At 53.6% G+C, this 12987-nt stretch overlaps 1 protein-coding gene across 1 annotated transcript in view; it reads left to right on the forward strand.

The window, feature by feature from the left end:
• The window catches only part of PRKCZ (protein kinase C zeta), a 44430-nt gene that overhangs the window by 30218 nt on the left and 1225 nt on the right, over nucleotides 1–12987 (forward strand). The gene's annotated exons all lie outside the window — the stretch shown is intronic.

The following is a 12987-nucleotide window of genomic DNA, read 5'->3' on the forward strand; positions in this document are numbered from 1 at the left end:
TTCTCGACATGCCTCCAATCCCTGTCAAGTATTAAATCGCCCAGTGTCTCCCTGGCGCTTAAATAATTACGATTTCTCACACCCTGGCCCAAAGGCAAACGCGGAGGCGTCCTTGGCCCACGGCTGACCCTTCGAGTGGTTTAATTTTATTCTGCAGTCGTAGAGGTGGTTTTGCTAAAACTATTTCAAAATCTGCCACATGGAGAACACGCATGTCAGGGGACCATCTGCGGGAGCTGAGGATCCACGAAGGCAGCAGCTTCTGTGCGGCTCGGCGCTCCGCCCGCCTGCTCGCCCGAGGGTCACCGGCTGCCCTCTCTGTCCCCTCCCCCAGGGCCCGACTAGCTGCCCTTTCCTGCTGGTCTCCCTGATCTTCAGGTCCGGTATTGCTCTGGGGCCCTGCCTCTGGGTCTACCTGCCGCGTCCTGTCCACTCCGAGGACAACCTTGTCCGGGCGCCGGCTTCTCGTGCCTGCCCCATGCGTGAGGATGTGGGTGACGGAGCTCATGGGCAGTTTGTAAGCCAGGCTTCCTCCAGGAGATGAGAGCAGAGAAAGTGAGGCCACCGCCCTGGAGGATGCCCTGTGGACAGGCCTTCCCCCAGCTCAGGAGACTGGACACCTGAGAGGTGGGGCCTCCCAGGGAGAGGTGGGGAAGGAGGAGGGATGGGCACCGTGGGTGCTCTGCCCTCGGCACCTCCCTTTCCCCTACCCAGGAACTGGCTGACCATGGGAGCGTCCAGGGAGTGCTCCAGGTACCCCCCTCTCACTTTCCAGGGGACCTGAGAGGCTGTCCCCGAGGTGCCATCCCACCTTCTTATGTCTGACTTCCTAACATGAGCAGGACAGTGAGACGTCACTTTAGTTTGTGAAGGACATTAAAATGGTGCTGCTTTGGGGGGCCATCCCGAGGGGCTCCGGGGCCTGCCCCCCCCCTTGCAGGTGAGTCACCGTCTTTCCCGACCATGAAGTCTCTCTAGTGCCATGTAGACCCCCGAGTCTGAATTTAGTGGTGACAACTAGTGGCTTCCCCCTGGTAAATTCTTAAAACCTTTAAAAATGCTTAATTGCAAAGAGAAACAGGCCCCCTTTTTTGTGCTTAATTACTAAAGCTGTTTTGAATCTCAAATATGATTTAAGAAACCTAAACAGCCCTGGCTGGGTGGCTCAGTTGGTTGGAGCCTCATTAAAAAATGTTGCGGGTTCGATCCCCAGCAGGGTGCCTGTGGGAGGCAATGATAGATGTTTCTCTCTCCCATCACTGTGTCTCTCCCCCCCCCCCAAAGTCAATAAAAAACATCCTAGGGTGAGGATTAAAAAAAAAAAATCTAAATAGCATACAGCCCACTGAGTCCTATAATTGGGGGAGGCTGGTGGGCACCCTCCCTCCCCCTCTTCTGGGTGGGGCACTGGATCCCTGTGCCCATCTGACACCCCTTCCCCTCCTCTCCTTGGACCTTGTCCTGAAACCGCAGGGATGACCTCCTGGGGGGAGGCTCTGAGGCTATTCACTTGTAGTCCCTGGTTTAGTTTGTGTGCTCACTCACTCCATCCTTCATTCCTTCTAGCTCAGCTGTTGAGACCATGAGCCAGGCAGCTTCAGCTGGGCTTGGCCCGTGTCGGTCACCAGCTGTGGGACCCCCCAGGGCACTAGGCTTCAGGGTCCTCATGCCTCAGTTCCCCTCCCTATGATACCAGGTGGTAGCAGTGCCGCCTTGTAGGCTGGTGTGAGCCCCTCTCCCTGCTCTGTGCTGCTCTTTGCTTAGCAGTGGTGATAAGGCCCCTACTGCTCGTCCCTCACCCCACAAGAACGGGGCCCAGGGAGGGGAGAACTGTTACATGGACGCAAGCCTGAGCCTCAGCCAGGCCCATGGGACTTCTGCTGTGTGTGTGTGTGTTTTCCTGCCCACCGTTACCCTCGTCCTGTAGCTCCATTCCTTGGAAGTTAAGGATCAAACAGGCTTTGGAAATACAGAGCTGACCTGGAGTCCAGGCAGTGCCACAGTTTCACCAGCTGGGCAGCCCTGTCCGTGAAACGGAGGTGACGGTGCTGCCTCCTCCGGGGCCTGGGGAAATGAAAAGATTCAGTGCGTCCTGGTGTCTGGAACAGCATCCGACGCACAGCAGGTAGACAGTGGACACGTCGTAGAAAGGGAACAGGAACACAGGTATGGACTAGACGTGTGGCAGAGGCACACGGTAAATATAGACTAGATACGTAGTGTACAGAGGATAGATATGTAGATGGATAATAGATACGATGCACAGTAGAGATACATAGTATATGTGGGCTAGATACATAGTGGAGACAGATATACTAGATACGTAGTATACACTTAGCTGATATGTAACAGATACATACTAGATACATAATAGATCAACACTTGCTGGTGACCAGTGTCCCAGGGATCATCACTATCTGAGGGATTTTTGTCACGAGGCAGGACTGTGGATGGGGGTTTGGAAAAATACCTGATTTCCTTTCCCTCTGTTCCTCGTTTCCATTGGATCAGACACAGAAGAGCCACTTCTGTCCGTGGTTGGGGGGCGTGGCTTCTGTGTTGGCCCCGGAGCTGATTTTCCAGTGACCTTGACTCCAGGCCTTCCTCACACCCATCCCTTTGCTCTGCCCCAGGATTTCCTTTTTTAAAAATATGTCTTTATTGATTTCAGAGAGAGGAAGGGAGAAGGAGAGAGAAAGAGATAGAAACATCAGTGGTGAGTCATTGATCGGCCGCCTCCTGCACACCCCACGGTGGGCATCGAGCCAGCAACCCAGGCATGTGCCCTGACCGGAAATCAAACCGTGATCTCTTGGATCATAGGTTGATGCTCAACCACTGAGCTATGCAGCCAGGCAGGATTTCCTTTTTTTTTTTTTTTTTTTTTTAATATATATCTATTGACCTCAGAGAGAGGAAGGGAGAGGGAGAGAGAGAGACAGAAACATCAGTGATGGGAGATTCCTCGATCAGCTGCCTCCTGCACGCCCCCAACTGGGGATGGAGCCCACAACCCAGGCATGTGCCCTGACCGGGAATCAAACCACGATCTCCAAGATCCTAGGTCGATGCTCAACCACGAGCCATGCCCAGCCAGGCAGGATTTCCTTTTTAATTTATCTTTTCCCTCAGGGTCTGGCGTGGGCTTTTCCAGGCCTGTACGTTTTTTGTTGTTTTTATTTGTTCGGGGCAGCCACAGATTCCTAGAAATGATGTGTATTTCTGCTTTATTTCAACATTGCAGAAAACAAGTCTAAAAATGCAGCCCCATTCCCACCTCACTAAAGGGCCCAGAAGCAAATAAAAAATGTGCATGGCCAGGTGTGGGGCCCGTGGCCCTTCTGACTGGCTCTGGGCTCCGTCTGCACTGAGAAAGCAGATAGCACTTCAGGCTGTAGGGCTAGCAGCCAACCAGGGACAAGGAGCCTGTTGGGGATTTGCAGAGAGGACCTGGTGGAGAGTGTGGGGAGGGTATAGGGAGGCATGGTAAGTGTGCCCAGGTTCATCTTGTTCTGAGAGTGAAGTGAGTCCAGTGGTCAGTTGTTCCGGTGTCCAGTTTAGGTCTTTTTAAATGAATGTCCCAACAGAGTGGATTATGGGTCTAGTCACGTGGCTGAGGGCTGCCAGGAGCAGGGCATCCCAGCCCCTGGGTTTGTCTGGGTGCTGCTGTGGGGGTGATGACCAGGTGATGTCAGGAGGATTTCTTTGAGACATTGAGTAGCTGTGGACAATACTCCTTCCTCCAGGGTGGACATGGCTGTCCCCAAGGACCGAGATGAGTCCCGAGGGGGGACCGTGCATGGTCACCAGCACAGCCCCAGGACAGCAGCAGGATAAGGGGGAGAGGCTCCTGTATTGGTCATCTCTCTGGTCATCTCTTATGGAGGCATCGCTCTGTTCTTCTTGGTCTCATTTGCATTTGGCTTGTTTCTGAGTTGAGAGAGCCATTTGGCTCCCCCCACCCCGCTGGCTGAGTGGCCTGGGGGGCTCCTGAAGGCAGAACCCCCTCTTCCCAGAGCTAGCTTTCCAGCTCAGGTGGGTATGAAAGCCAACAGTGGAAATCAGTTTCTTGTTCTTTTAAAGAAATTTTTTATTATGAAAATTCTGACCATCTACAAAAGTAGAGAATTGTGTAATGCAGCTTCATGCACCCCCACCCAGCTCCAAGCTGCAGCCTCAGGCACCCCCACCCAGCTCCAAGCTGCAGCCTCAGGCACCCCCACCCAGCTCCATCCTGCAGCCTCAGGCACCCCCACACAGCATCCTACAGCCTCATGCACCCCCACCCAGCTCCATCCTGCAGCCTCAGACACGACCCCCCAGCTCTGTCCTTAAATTCTGGCCAACCTGTACCCTTTTCCCAACCCCAAATCCCAAACGTGTCATCCATAATTATTCTAAAAGACAAGCATCCCATAATAACACTGTCTCACTAAAACAAAAAACATTTATTGTCATTTTTTTCACTCGTTTACTTTTTTCCATTGTTGACAGTATTACAGATCCTCCCCTATTTCCCCCCATTGCCATTTTTAATATTGCCAAATAGGTAGTAAATATTCCAATTTCCCAAGTGTCTCAATTTTTTTTAAAACAGTGTTTGCTTTTGAATCAATTAAAACAAGACACGGACCCGTAGCCAGCAGTTGCCGGAGTCGTAGAGTCTGGCGCCCCCTTGGCTCAGCTCCCCGGCGGCTCCGATGTGTAGCGGGAGCCCCGGAGGCCTGCGTCAGAGGCAGCCAGGGGCCGTTGGGCGAGTCTAGTTCCACATCGTTTCATCAGCTGTGTGGCCGGTCAGGGTGCGGACTGTTGCATCGGCACAGGATCTGCTGCTGCTGCCTTTCTGGTCCGCCCCCCGCTGCCCCCGCCAGCCGCCCACCTGCTCCCCATCTCTGTGTGTGCCCCGCTGGCTTCCTTGGGGGCCTCCACCCTCCATCCTTGGTCACGCACTGCCTCGCGGTCCCGCTGATGCTGCGTCTCACCTGCGGGGGACAAGCAGAGGCTCTGGCTGGGCACTGGGGTCCCACCAGCCCCTCGATGCCCTTGGTCACCCACCCTCCCTCAGACCATCACCAGCAGAGCCCAGAGGGCAGGGGGTGGCGTGTAAGGGGACCCTCTCTGACCGGTCAGCCGCCGTAACATCCCACGGACCCGTGGCTTAGAGGACAGAGGTATTTCTCACGGTTCCGAGTTCAGGTGCCAGCCGGGTCCTGTGTCCACAGTGACTTGAGGCCGTGTCTGTGAGCAAAGAGGCATTTAGTGTATAAGAAATGCCCTACTTCCTCGGACAGAAACAAATGTGGTGGATGTGAATTCTGTTTAGAAGTAGTTTTGAAAAATAATATATGAGAGCCCTGGCCGGTGGGGCTCAGCGGTTAGAGTGTCCTCCAGGCACTGAAGGGTCACTGGTTCAATTCCCAGTCAAAGGCATGCACCTGGGTTGCAGGTTCGATCCCCAGGTTCTATCCATCAGGGCGCATGCGGGAGGCAGCCAATCAATGTGTCTCTCTCACATCGATGTTTCCCTCCCTCCCTCTCTCTCTAAAAATCAATGAAAAAATATCCTCAGGTGAGGGTTAATAAAAGTAAATAAAAATAATATGTAACACTGATGACATAGCAGGTTAACTTTTGAGTGTGGGCCCCAAGAGTTCATCTTATGGAGCAAATAGAGGACAGAAGAGAACATTAAGACCCGGAAGGGACACCATAGGCCGGCCCTGGTGTTGGAACTGTAGCTTTCCTTCCTGGAGGTGCTGTTACGACCTGGGTCCCTTCTGTTCGGTGACCCCTTTCTTAATTTTTTTCTTAAATTGAAATAAAGCATTCCATCCAACGTAAACCCTTTGTCCCGTTGTGGGATTCCTGTGGTCTGTCCCTCCTGGTACCGGGTCATGGGAGACGCTCGTTTTTGCCGGCAGAGCAGGTGTAAGTGGCGTCGGGTTGTGGCCTGGGTTTGCCTTTCTCACGCTGACAGCCACATGGCATCTGCTTCTGTGACGTGCCGTCCGGGTCTTTGGCCCAGTTTCAGAGCAGTGTAATTGGGCTGCTTGCTGTTTTTATTAACTCGGGGAGCTCTCTGCGTTTCGGAAACGCGTTCTGTGACTGTGTCACGCGCGTCATCCCTCACCCAGCGGCCTACTTTTCACTCGGGGTGAGCGTGAAATCTTACAGGTAGTGCTTTCTCTTCTGTCGAAGAAGAAATTTCCCCTGTAGCCGAGGTTCTGCTCTCACGCCCAGGTGGCGGCCTGGCCCTGAGGCGCGTGTGGTGCGAGGTAGCAGCAGGGTCCTTGTCCCGTGGCGAGTGCCAGGTGACCCAGAACCACGCCTTCCCAGTGGATCCGAGCAGCATCCTTCCCACAAACTAAGTGACCACCTGTGGGGCTGCCTCTGGGCTCTGCCCCTTGGTCTTAGCGGCAACATAGTTACAATTCAGTTACGATTCAGTTATGATTCAGTTACGATTCAGTTACGATTCAGTTACAATTCAGCTTCATAACGGCTACTATCCTGTGTTGTAAGCCTCCTGGTTTTGTATCTTATGTGTCTATAGAAACGTGTGGAGGTGCCCTGGCAGGTGTGGCTCCGTGGTTGGAGCGTTGGCCTGCACACCGAAGGGTTTCAGGTTCGATTCTGGCCGAGAGCACGTACCTGGGTTGCAGGTTCCAACCCAGGCCCAGGTCGGGTGCGTGCAGGAGGCAACCAATCGATGTCTCCCCCCCCCCCCCAGTCTCTAAAAATCGATGGAAAAAATACCCTAGAGGATTAACGACGACAGAAACGTATGTAGAAATGTGGTGAATTGCCCTGTTCTGCCCTCTCACCCAGCTGCCTCGCACGGTCACGTTGGCCCCGGTGCCTAACCGGTAGATTGCTTTGGTTTCCCACACACACCACCCTTTCTCCAGGGGACGACCTTTGCTTACCCCTCCCAGCCCTTCGTGTGCCGCCTTCAGCCCACCTTGTGTGCCTGGCGTCGGGGAATCTTCAGTTTTGCCACTGACGCCGTCGTTTGCCAAACGACTCCTCTCTGTAAATCGCCACCACCGGACAGAGGGGCTTCTCCATTCCTGGGTCGGAGTCAGTATCTTGAGTGGTGCAGAATTTTGTCAGATGCTCTTTTCTCTTTATCTGTGGACGTGCTGGGACTTTTCTCCTTTATTCCGTGGAGGAGATTTATGCCCAGTGGCTGGAGGTGAAGCAGCCCTTCGTCCCTTTAGTTGCCCCCTCCGGTCACGTGCGTTACCTGTGTGCCGCTGGACTCGACTTGCTAATATTTTGTATTTTTGCAGCTGTGTCTGTGTATGACGTTGGGCTATAATTTTGCTTTTTGGGGGATGTTGTCAGAGTTTGACATGGACGTATGTTGGCTTTATGACATGAACTGAGCCTTTATTTAAAAAAAATTGTTAATTCTTCCCCGAGTATTTTTCCCCATTAATTTTCAGAGAGCGTGGGAGGGAGAGAGAGACGTCTGTGTGAGGGACACACACCGAGAGGTTGCCTCCCGCACGCGCCCCAACCAGGGGATCGAGCCTGCAACCGAGGTACGTGCTCTTGGTCGGAATCGAACCCGGGACCCTTCAGTCCGCAGGCCGATGCTCTAACAACTGAGCACACCGGCCAGGGCAGCCTGGTTACATTTAAGGTCACTTTGTGCTGCAGTTTAAACGTCTCACCTTTTCTTTTGTCATCGACCCCTCGGTCCCTTTTTTGGTTTACTCAAGTGTTGTTATTCTGTCCCCGCTCTTTTACTAGCTTTGTTCAGTGATACTTTAAAAAAAAGTATTTTTAGAATATTCTGGCTTCCTTAGAAATTATAAGACACGTAATTAGGACGTACCTTCAGTTGTTCCTTTTACTGGTTCCCAGCAAGGCGAGAACCGTGTCACATGTCGATTCTCTCTATCCCTCTGTCAGTTTTTATGCTGTTATGTGTGTAAATTCTACATGTATTTGAAACCCCACAGTATCAGTAATATTGTGGTAAGTGGTATCCATTCAGGTTTACCCTGTGTGCTCGTTTCTTCCTGCACTGACTGTGCTTAAGCTGAGACCGATTTCCTTCTGCCTGAAACACTTCCCTTCGCCTGAAACACTCTCCTTCTGCCTGAAACACTTTCCTTCGCCTGAAACTTTCCTTCTGCCTGAAACGCTTTCCTTCGCCTGAAACACTTTCCTTCTGCCTGAAACACTTTCCTTCTGCCTGAAACGCTTTCCTTCTGCCTGAAACACTTTCCTTCTGCCTGAAACACTTTCCTTCGCCTGAAACACTCTCCTTCTGCCTGAAACACTCTCCTTCTGCCTGAAACACTCTCCTTCTCCCTGAAACACTTTCCTTCGCCTGAAACACTTTCCTTCGCCTGAAACACTCTCCTTCTGCCTGAAACACTCTCCTTCTGCCTGAAACACTCTCCTTCTCCCTGAAACACTTTCCTTCGCCTGAAACACTTTCCTTCTGCCTGAAACGCTTTCCTTCATCTGAAACACTCTCCTTCTGCCTGAAACACTCTCCTTCTCCCTGAAACACTTTCCTTCTCCCTGAAACACTTTCCTTCTGCCTGAAACGCTTTCCTTCACCTGAAACACTCTCCTTCTGCCTGAAACACTCTCCTTCTGCCTGAAACACTCTCCTTCTCCCTGAAACTCTCCTTCTGCCTGAAACACTTTCCTTCTGCCTGAAACACTCTCCTTCTCCCTGAAACACTTTCCTTCTCCCCGAAACACTTTCCTTCTGCCTGAAACACTCTCCTTCTGCCTGAAACACTGCCTTTAGTGTTTCTTTTAGCGCAGATTTCCCGACGATGAGTTGGTTTTTGTTTCTGTTAAACGTCTTTCTTTTGCCTGCGTTGGCAGGGACATTTTCCATTGGGAGTGACGTCAGGTGACGTCGGGCTGGTGGTGATGCTCTGTGGGCACCTGTAGGCCACTGTTTTCTGGGCTTTGTTTCTTCTGTTGGAAACTCACCTGTAGATCTTGTCGCCGTTCTGTCGAAGGTAATGCTTCTCTTTTCCTTCTGGCCACCTTAAAAATGGTCTTTGTCCTTCCGTTCCAGCAGCCTCGTGGAAGCCGGGGAAACACTGAATTTGTCCTGACTTGGGTCTCTCGAGCTTTTTGGATCTGGGGCATAATGTCTTTGACTCTTTTGCAGATCAGCTGGTGTCTTTTCAGATATTGCCCTGTTCCCGGTACTTTGTTCCCAGGCCCGTGTCCCTGTCTTTTCACCATATCTCATAGGTCCTTTGCTCTTTTCTGTTGCTTTTTTCCCTCTGTGCCTCAACCTGGGTCCCTCCTATGTTCTCATTTTGTCTAATCTGCTTTTTTAAAAAAATATATTTTTGATTTTAGAGAGGATGGGAGAGGAGGAGAGAGAAACATCGAGAGTCATTGATCAGCCGCCTCCTGCACGCCCCCTACTGGGGATCGAGCTGAAACCCAGGTGTGTGCCCTGAGCGGAAATCGAACCCACGGCTTCTCAGTGCATGGACTGTGCCCAGCCAACCGAGCCCAACTGGCCAGGGCTGTTTTTAAATCCACCTCTTGAATTATAAATTTCAATTACTCTTTTCACACTTAGGATTTATGAAACTCCCAGGAATTTTAGACGTAGATTCTTTTAATACATCCAGTTCCCGGTGACATTCTCTCATTTATCTGTCTTTTAAAATATACTGAATATCTGAACCACCTATGAGTCCGTTTCTGTTGGCTATTTAGTCGTATGCGTCTTTCTTGGCCTGCCCGGCAGTGTTTGACTATCCTACATTGTGTTTGAAAACTGCGGGGCCCAAATGATAGGATTTTCCTCATGAAAAGACTTAATTTGATTCTGGCAGGTGGAGTGAGGACCAATCACCCTGATTCAGCGAAGGCTGGTCTATTTCTCATCTCCTGGCATTGTTTCCGTTTCGAGCAGCTGCCCCCTGGGTGTCCCGGCCTCTTGCCCTGGACGTGTGGGCTCAGGACTGATCGGTGCCACGGGGAAACCACACCCTGAATTTCAGGTCCACTCCCCGTGGTTCCCTTTCCTCTGGGGTCTGGAGAGCCCGTAGCCAGGGAAGAACATCAGAGCAGGGAGCGGGTTCGCCTGACTGGGGGGTGGGCTTGCGGGGACCTGGCCTTTCTTTCCTTCTTTCCCGGGTCTCCTCTTCGGGACAGGATGGCACCCCTGGGCCTGTTCTCACCCTGCATTCTGGAAACTGATCACCTGTCCCGTTTCATAGGTTCAAGCTGGGGGTGGGTTGACCTCATGATGGACACACCTCGAGCCTCAGGCTCCCAGTTGAGGTGATGTTTAGGAGACACTCGAGAGGTAGCACTTCAGGGCTGTTAGGCTGAATGACTATTTTGCGTGTGAGACGGACACATATTTGGGGGGCTGGAGCTGAGTGTTACCTGCTGTGTCCCCCAAATTCCTGTGTTGAAGTCGTAACCCCCAATGAGACATATTAGGAGCTGGGGCCTTTGGTAGGTCCTGAGGTCCTGAGAGTGGAGCCCTCAGGATGGAATCAGTGTCCTTATAAAAAGACCCAGGCAGCTCCCTGCCCTGTGAGAACAGCAAGAGGGTGCCCCTCTGATCACCAGGAAGAGGCTCCCCAGGACCCAGGCCCCCAGCCCCCCGATTTCGGGCCTCCAGCCTCCAGAACTATGAGAAGTAACTTAGCCCATTCATGCTCAAGGTGGCCTGGGACACACGGTCCTGTCCAGCCTGGTGGGCAGAGTGCCACTCGGGGCACTTTTATTTGTGTGTGTTTAAGTGAATCCACGCAGGGAGGTCTCCACATGGGAACGACTTCTCTTCAGTGCGAATTTATTTACAACAAATTGCTTGGAAGTTGGAATACGTGTCTCCGTGGAATCTTTGTGAAAACACTGGTCAGCTGTTTCATTAGGAACGTCACTCCTATCGTGACAAATTAGTTTCTCTGCAGTAAAAATTATTAGAAAGTTGAACTGTTATAAATGGCCTCTCCCTCTGAAAACATCTCGTGGGATTGGTTTTTGTGACGGTTTCTGACGGTATTGGATGGCGAGGGGACAGCTCTGAGCCGCCCCTGGGAGGCCGCCCCCCCCCCTCAGTCCCCCACACCCACATCCCTGTAGCAGCCTCGACCGGGCGAGCGGGACACCTTGGCCCTGGGAATGTGCCCTTCTCACCTGTTGCCATTTTGGGTCAAATATTTGCCTAGAATGAGCTGACGTAGCACCTCATCCTGGGGACACCTGGTAAGACGGGTGGCCCTGCCCTCCTGGGGTGCAGAATCCAGCGGAAGTCGCTCCCTGGAGGCAGCTGGCCTGGATGCTTGGCCGACCTATGTGGCTGCAGCCACTGTCCCGCCTCCGTGGTCCGAGGGCTCCTCACCAGTTCTGTGGCCTTGCCTGGCACTGTCCCCGTGTGCCGTGTCCCCAGACTCTGCAGGGCTGGGCTGGGCCGGTCACCTGGTAGCAGTCTCTGTCCAGTGAACAGGGGAGACCGCGACCACCGTCACAACCCGCTCTAGGAGACGGCACAGCCACGTGGGTCCCCAGATCTGGGGGATGCGCGGTTTGCGTCTCAGCCTGTTGCTCTCGGTTCAGTTTTTTTAATGTGTTTTCTTCGCCTTGTCAGAGCCGTCAAGACGCCAGATTGCCATAGAAACGGCTGGTTAAAATTCTCCGCAGCATCCTAATTATAGAGTTTCAGCCAAGGGAGGAGCCGCTTTTGAGGGCCGTGGAGCTTGGAGGCTGAGAGGGAAGCCAGTGCCCGACAGCTGCCACAGCCACCGGGCCTCTGCCACCCGCCGTTGGTCCCGCCGTGGAGAGCGTAGGCCAGCGAGGCGACGCGGTGCGCTCGCCGGGCCAGTGGGCACACTCCTCCCAGCAGCTCCACTCGGAGTGACACTCAGGGCCAAGAGGGACCAGCATTGTTCCTCAGAGGCCCATCTCCAAGTACAGCCGCACCTGGGCTCAGGACTTCACCCTCTGAAATTTGGGGGGGGTGGGCACAGACATTCTGCCCTAAGAGCAGGGATCCAGGTTTTCTCACAGTGGACACCAGGGTCTTTGTGTTGTGCGTGTCTCCGGCCACGTCCCATGCCCACAGGGGTCACGCGGAGCTCTCTGCCCTGTCTGCTCGCTTCAGCCTGCTGTGGCTCCCTAGCCCCCCACGGCGTCTCCCAGGAAGGCTTTGGTTTCTGTTCCACTCGGCTTTAATAGGATTTGAAGGATGTCTGGTGGATGTTTTTAGATTTTGACACGTCCTGTGCGCCGGGCGGGAGAAAGAGCCAGAGTGTTGGTGCTGCTGTGTCCCCACCTGACCAGCTTGGCTCCCTGTCATCACTGTCTGTGTCCCTGTCCGCCCCTGTCACTCCATGCCTGGGCCCTCGCTCTGTGGGGACAGGCAGGGTGTGAATGCTGCACGTGGGGACTGTCACTCCTGTGGATAGCACAGACCCACCAGGGGCCAGGTTCCCCCAGATGAGCCTAGGGACACACCTGTCATTTGGGCAGAGGCCCTGGGGGTCACCAGGACTCCTTAGAGCTGAGGGGGTTGCCCCTCCCAGTGGCCTTTGCCTCCTGTGGACCCCAGGCCGGGCCCGAGGTGCGAGCCCCCAGGTGAGGGGGGAGGGAGGCGCCGGCTCTGCCTCCAGCCTGTCACCTGGGCGTGGAACCTTCTGGGGGTGGCCGGGCCATGCGGCCTCTGCCCACTGGCTGTGGGCTCCGCCCGAGGAACCCAGACCTCGTGGCTTCTGACTCATCTCCCACGAAGGGGGGAGAAGCAGGTTTTGTAAGCGCCGTGACCTGATTCCGGCGGGTTCCAGCCCTAGCCGGTTATTTGCTTGTTTTAAAAACATTCCGTTACAATTTCCACATTAGTGTCCTCAGGCCCGTCCACGGCTCCTGGAGTCGCCCTCACTGCAGGACGTTGTGAGAGCACAAAGCTGCCCTGTGTCCCGGAGACGCCGTTCCACACACAGTCATTTCCAAGGGGCTCGGGGGCACGAAGGT

The sequence above is a fragment of the Miniopterus natalensis genome, chromosome 9, assembly GCF_054644295.1.
Source record: "Miniopterus natalensis isolate mMinNat1 chromosome 9, mMinNat1.hap1, whole genome shotgun sequence".
In the NCBI taxonomy this organism is placed as follows: domain Eukaryota; kingdom Metazoa; phylum Chordata; class Mammalia; order Chiroptera; family Miniopteridae; genus Miniopterus; species Miniopterus natalensis.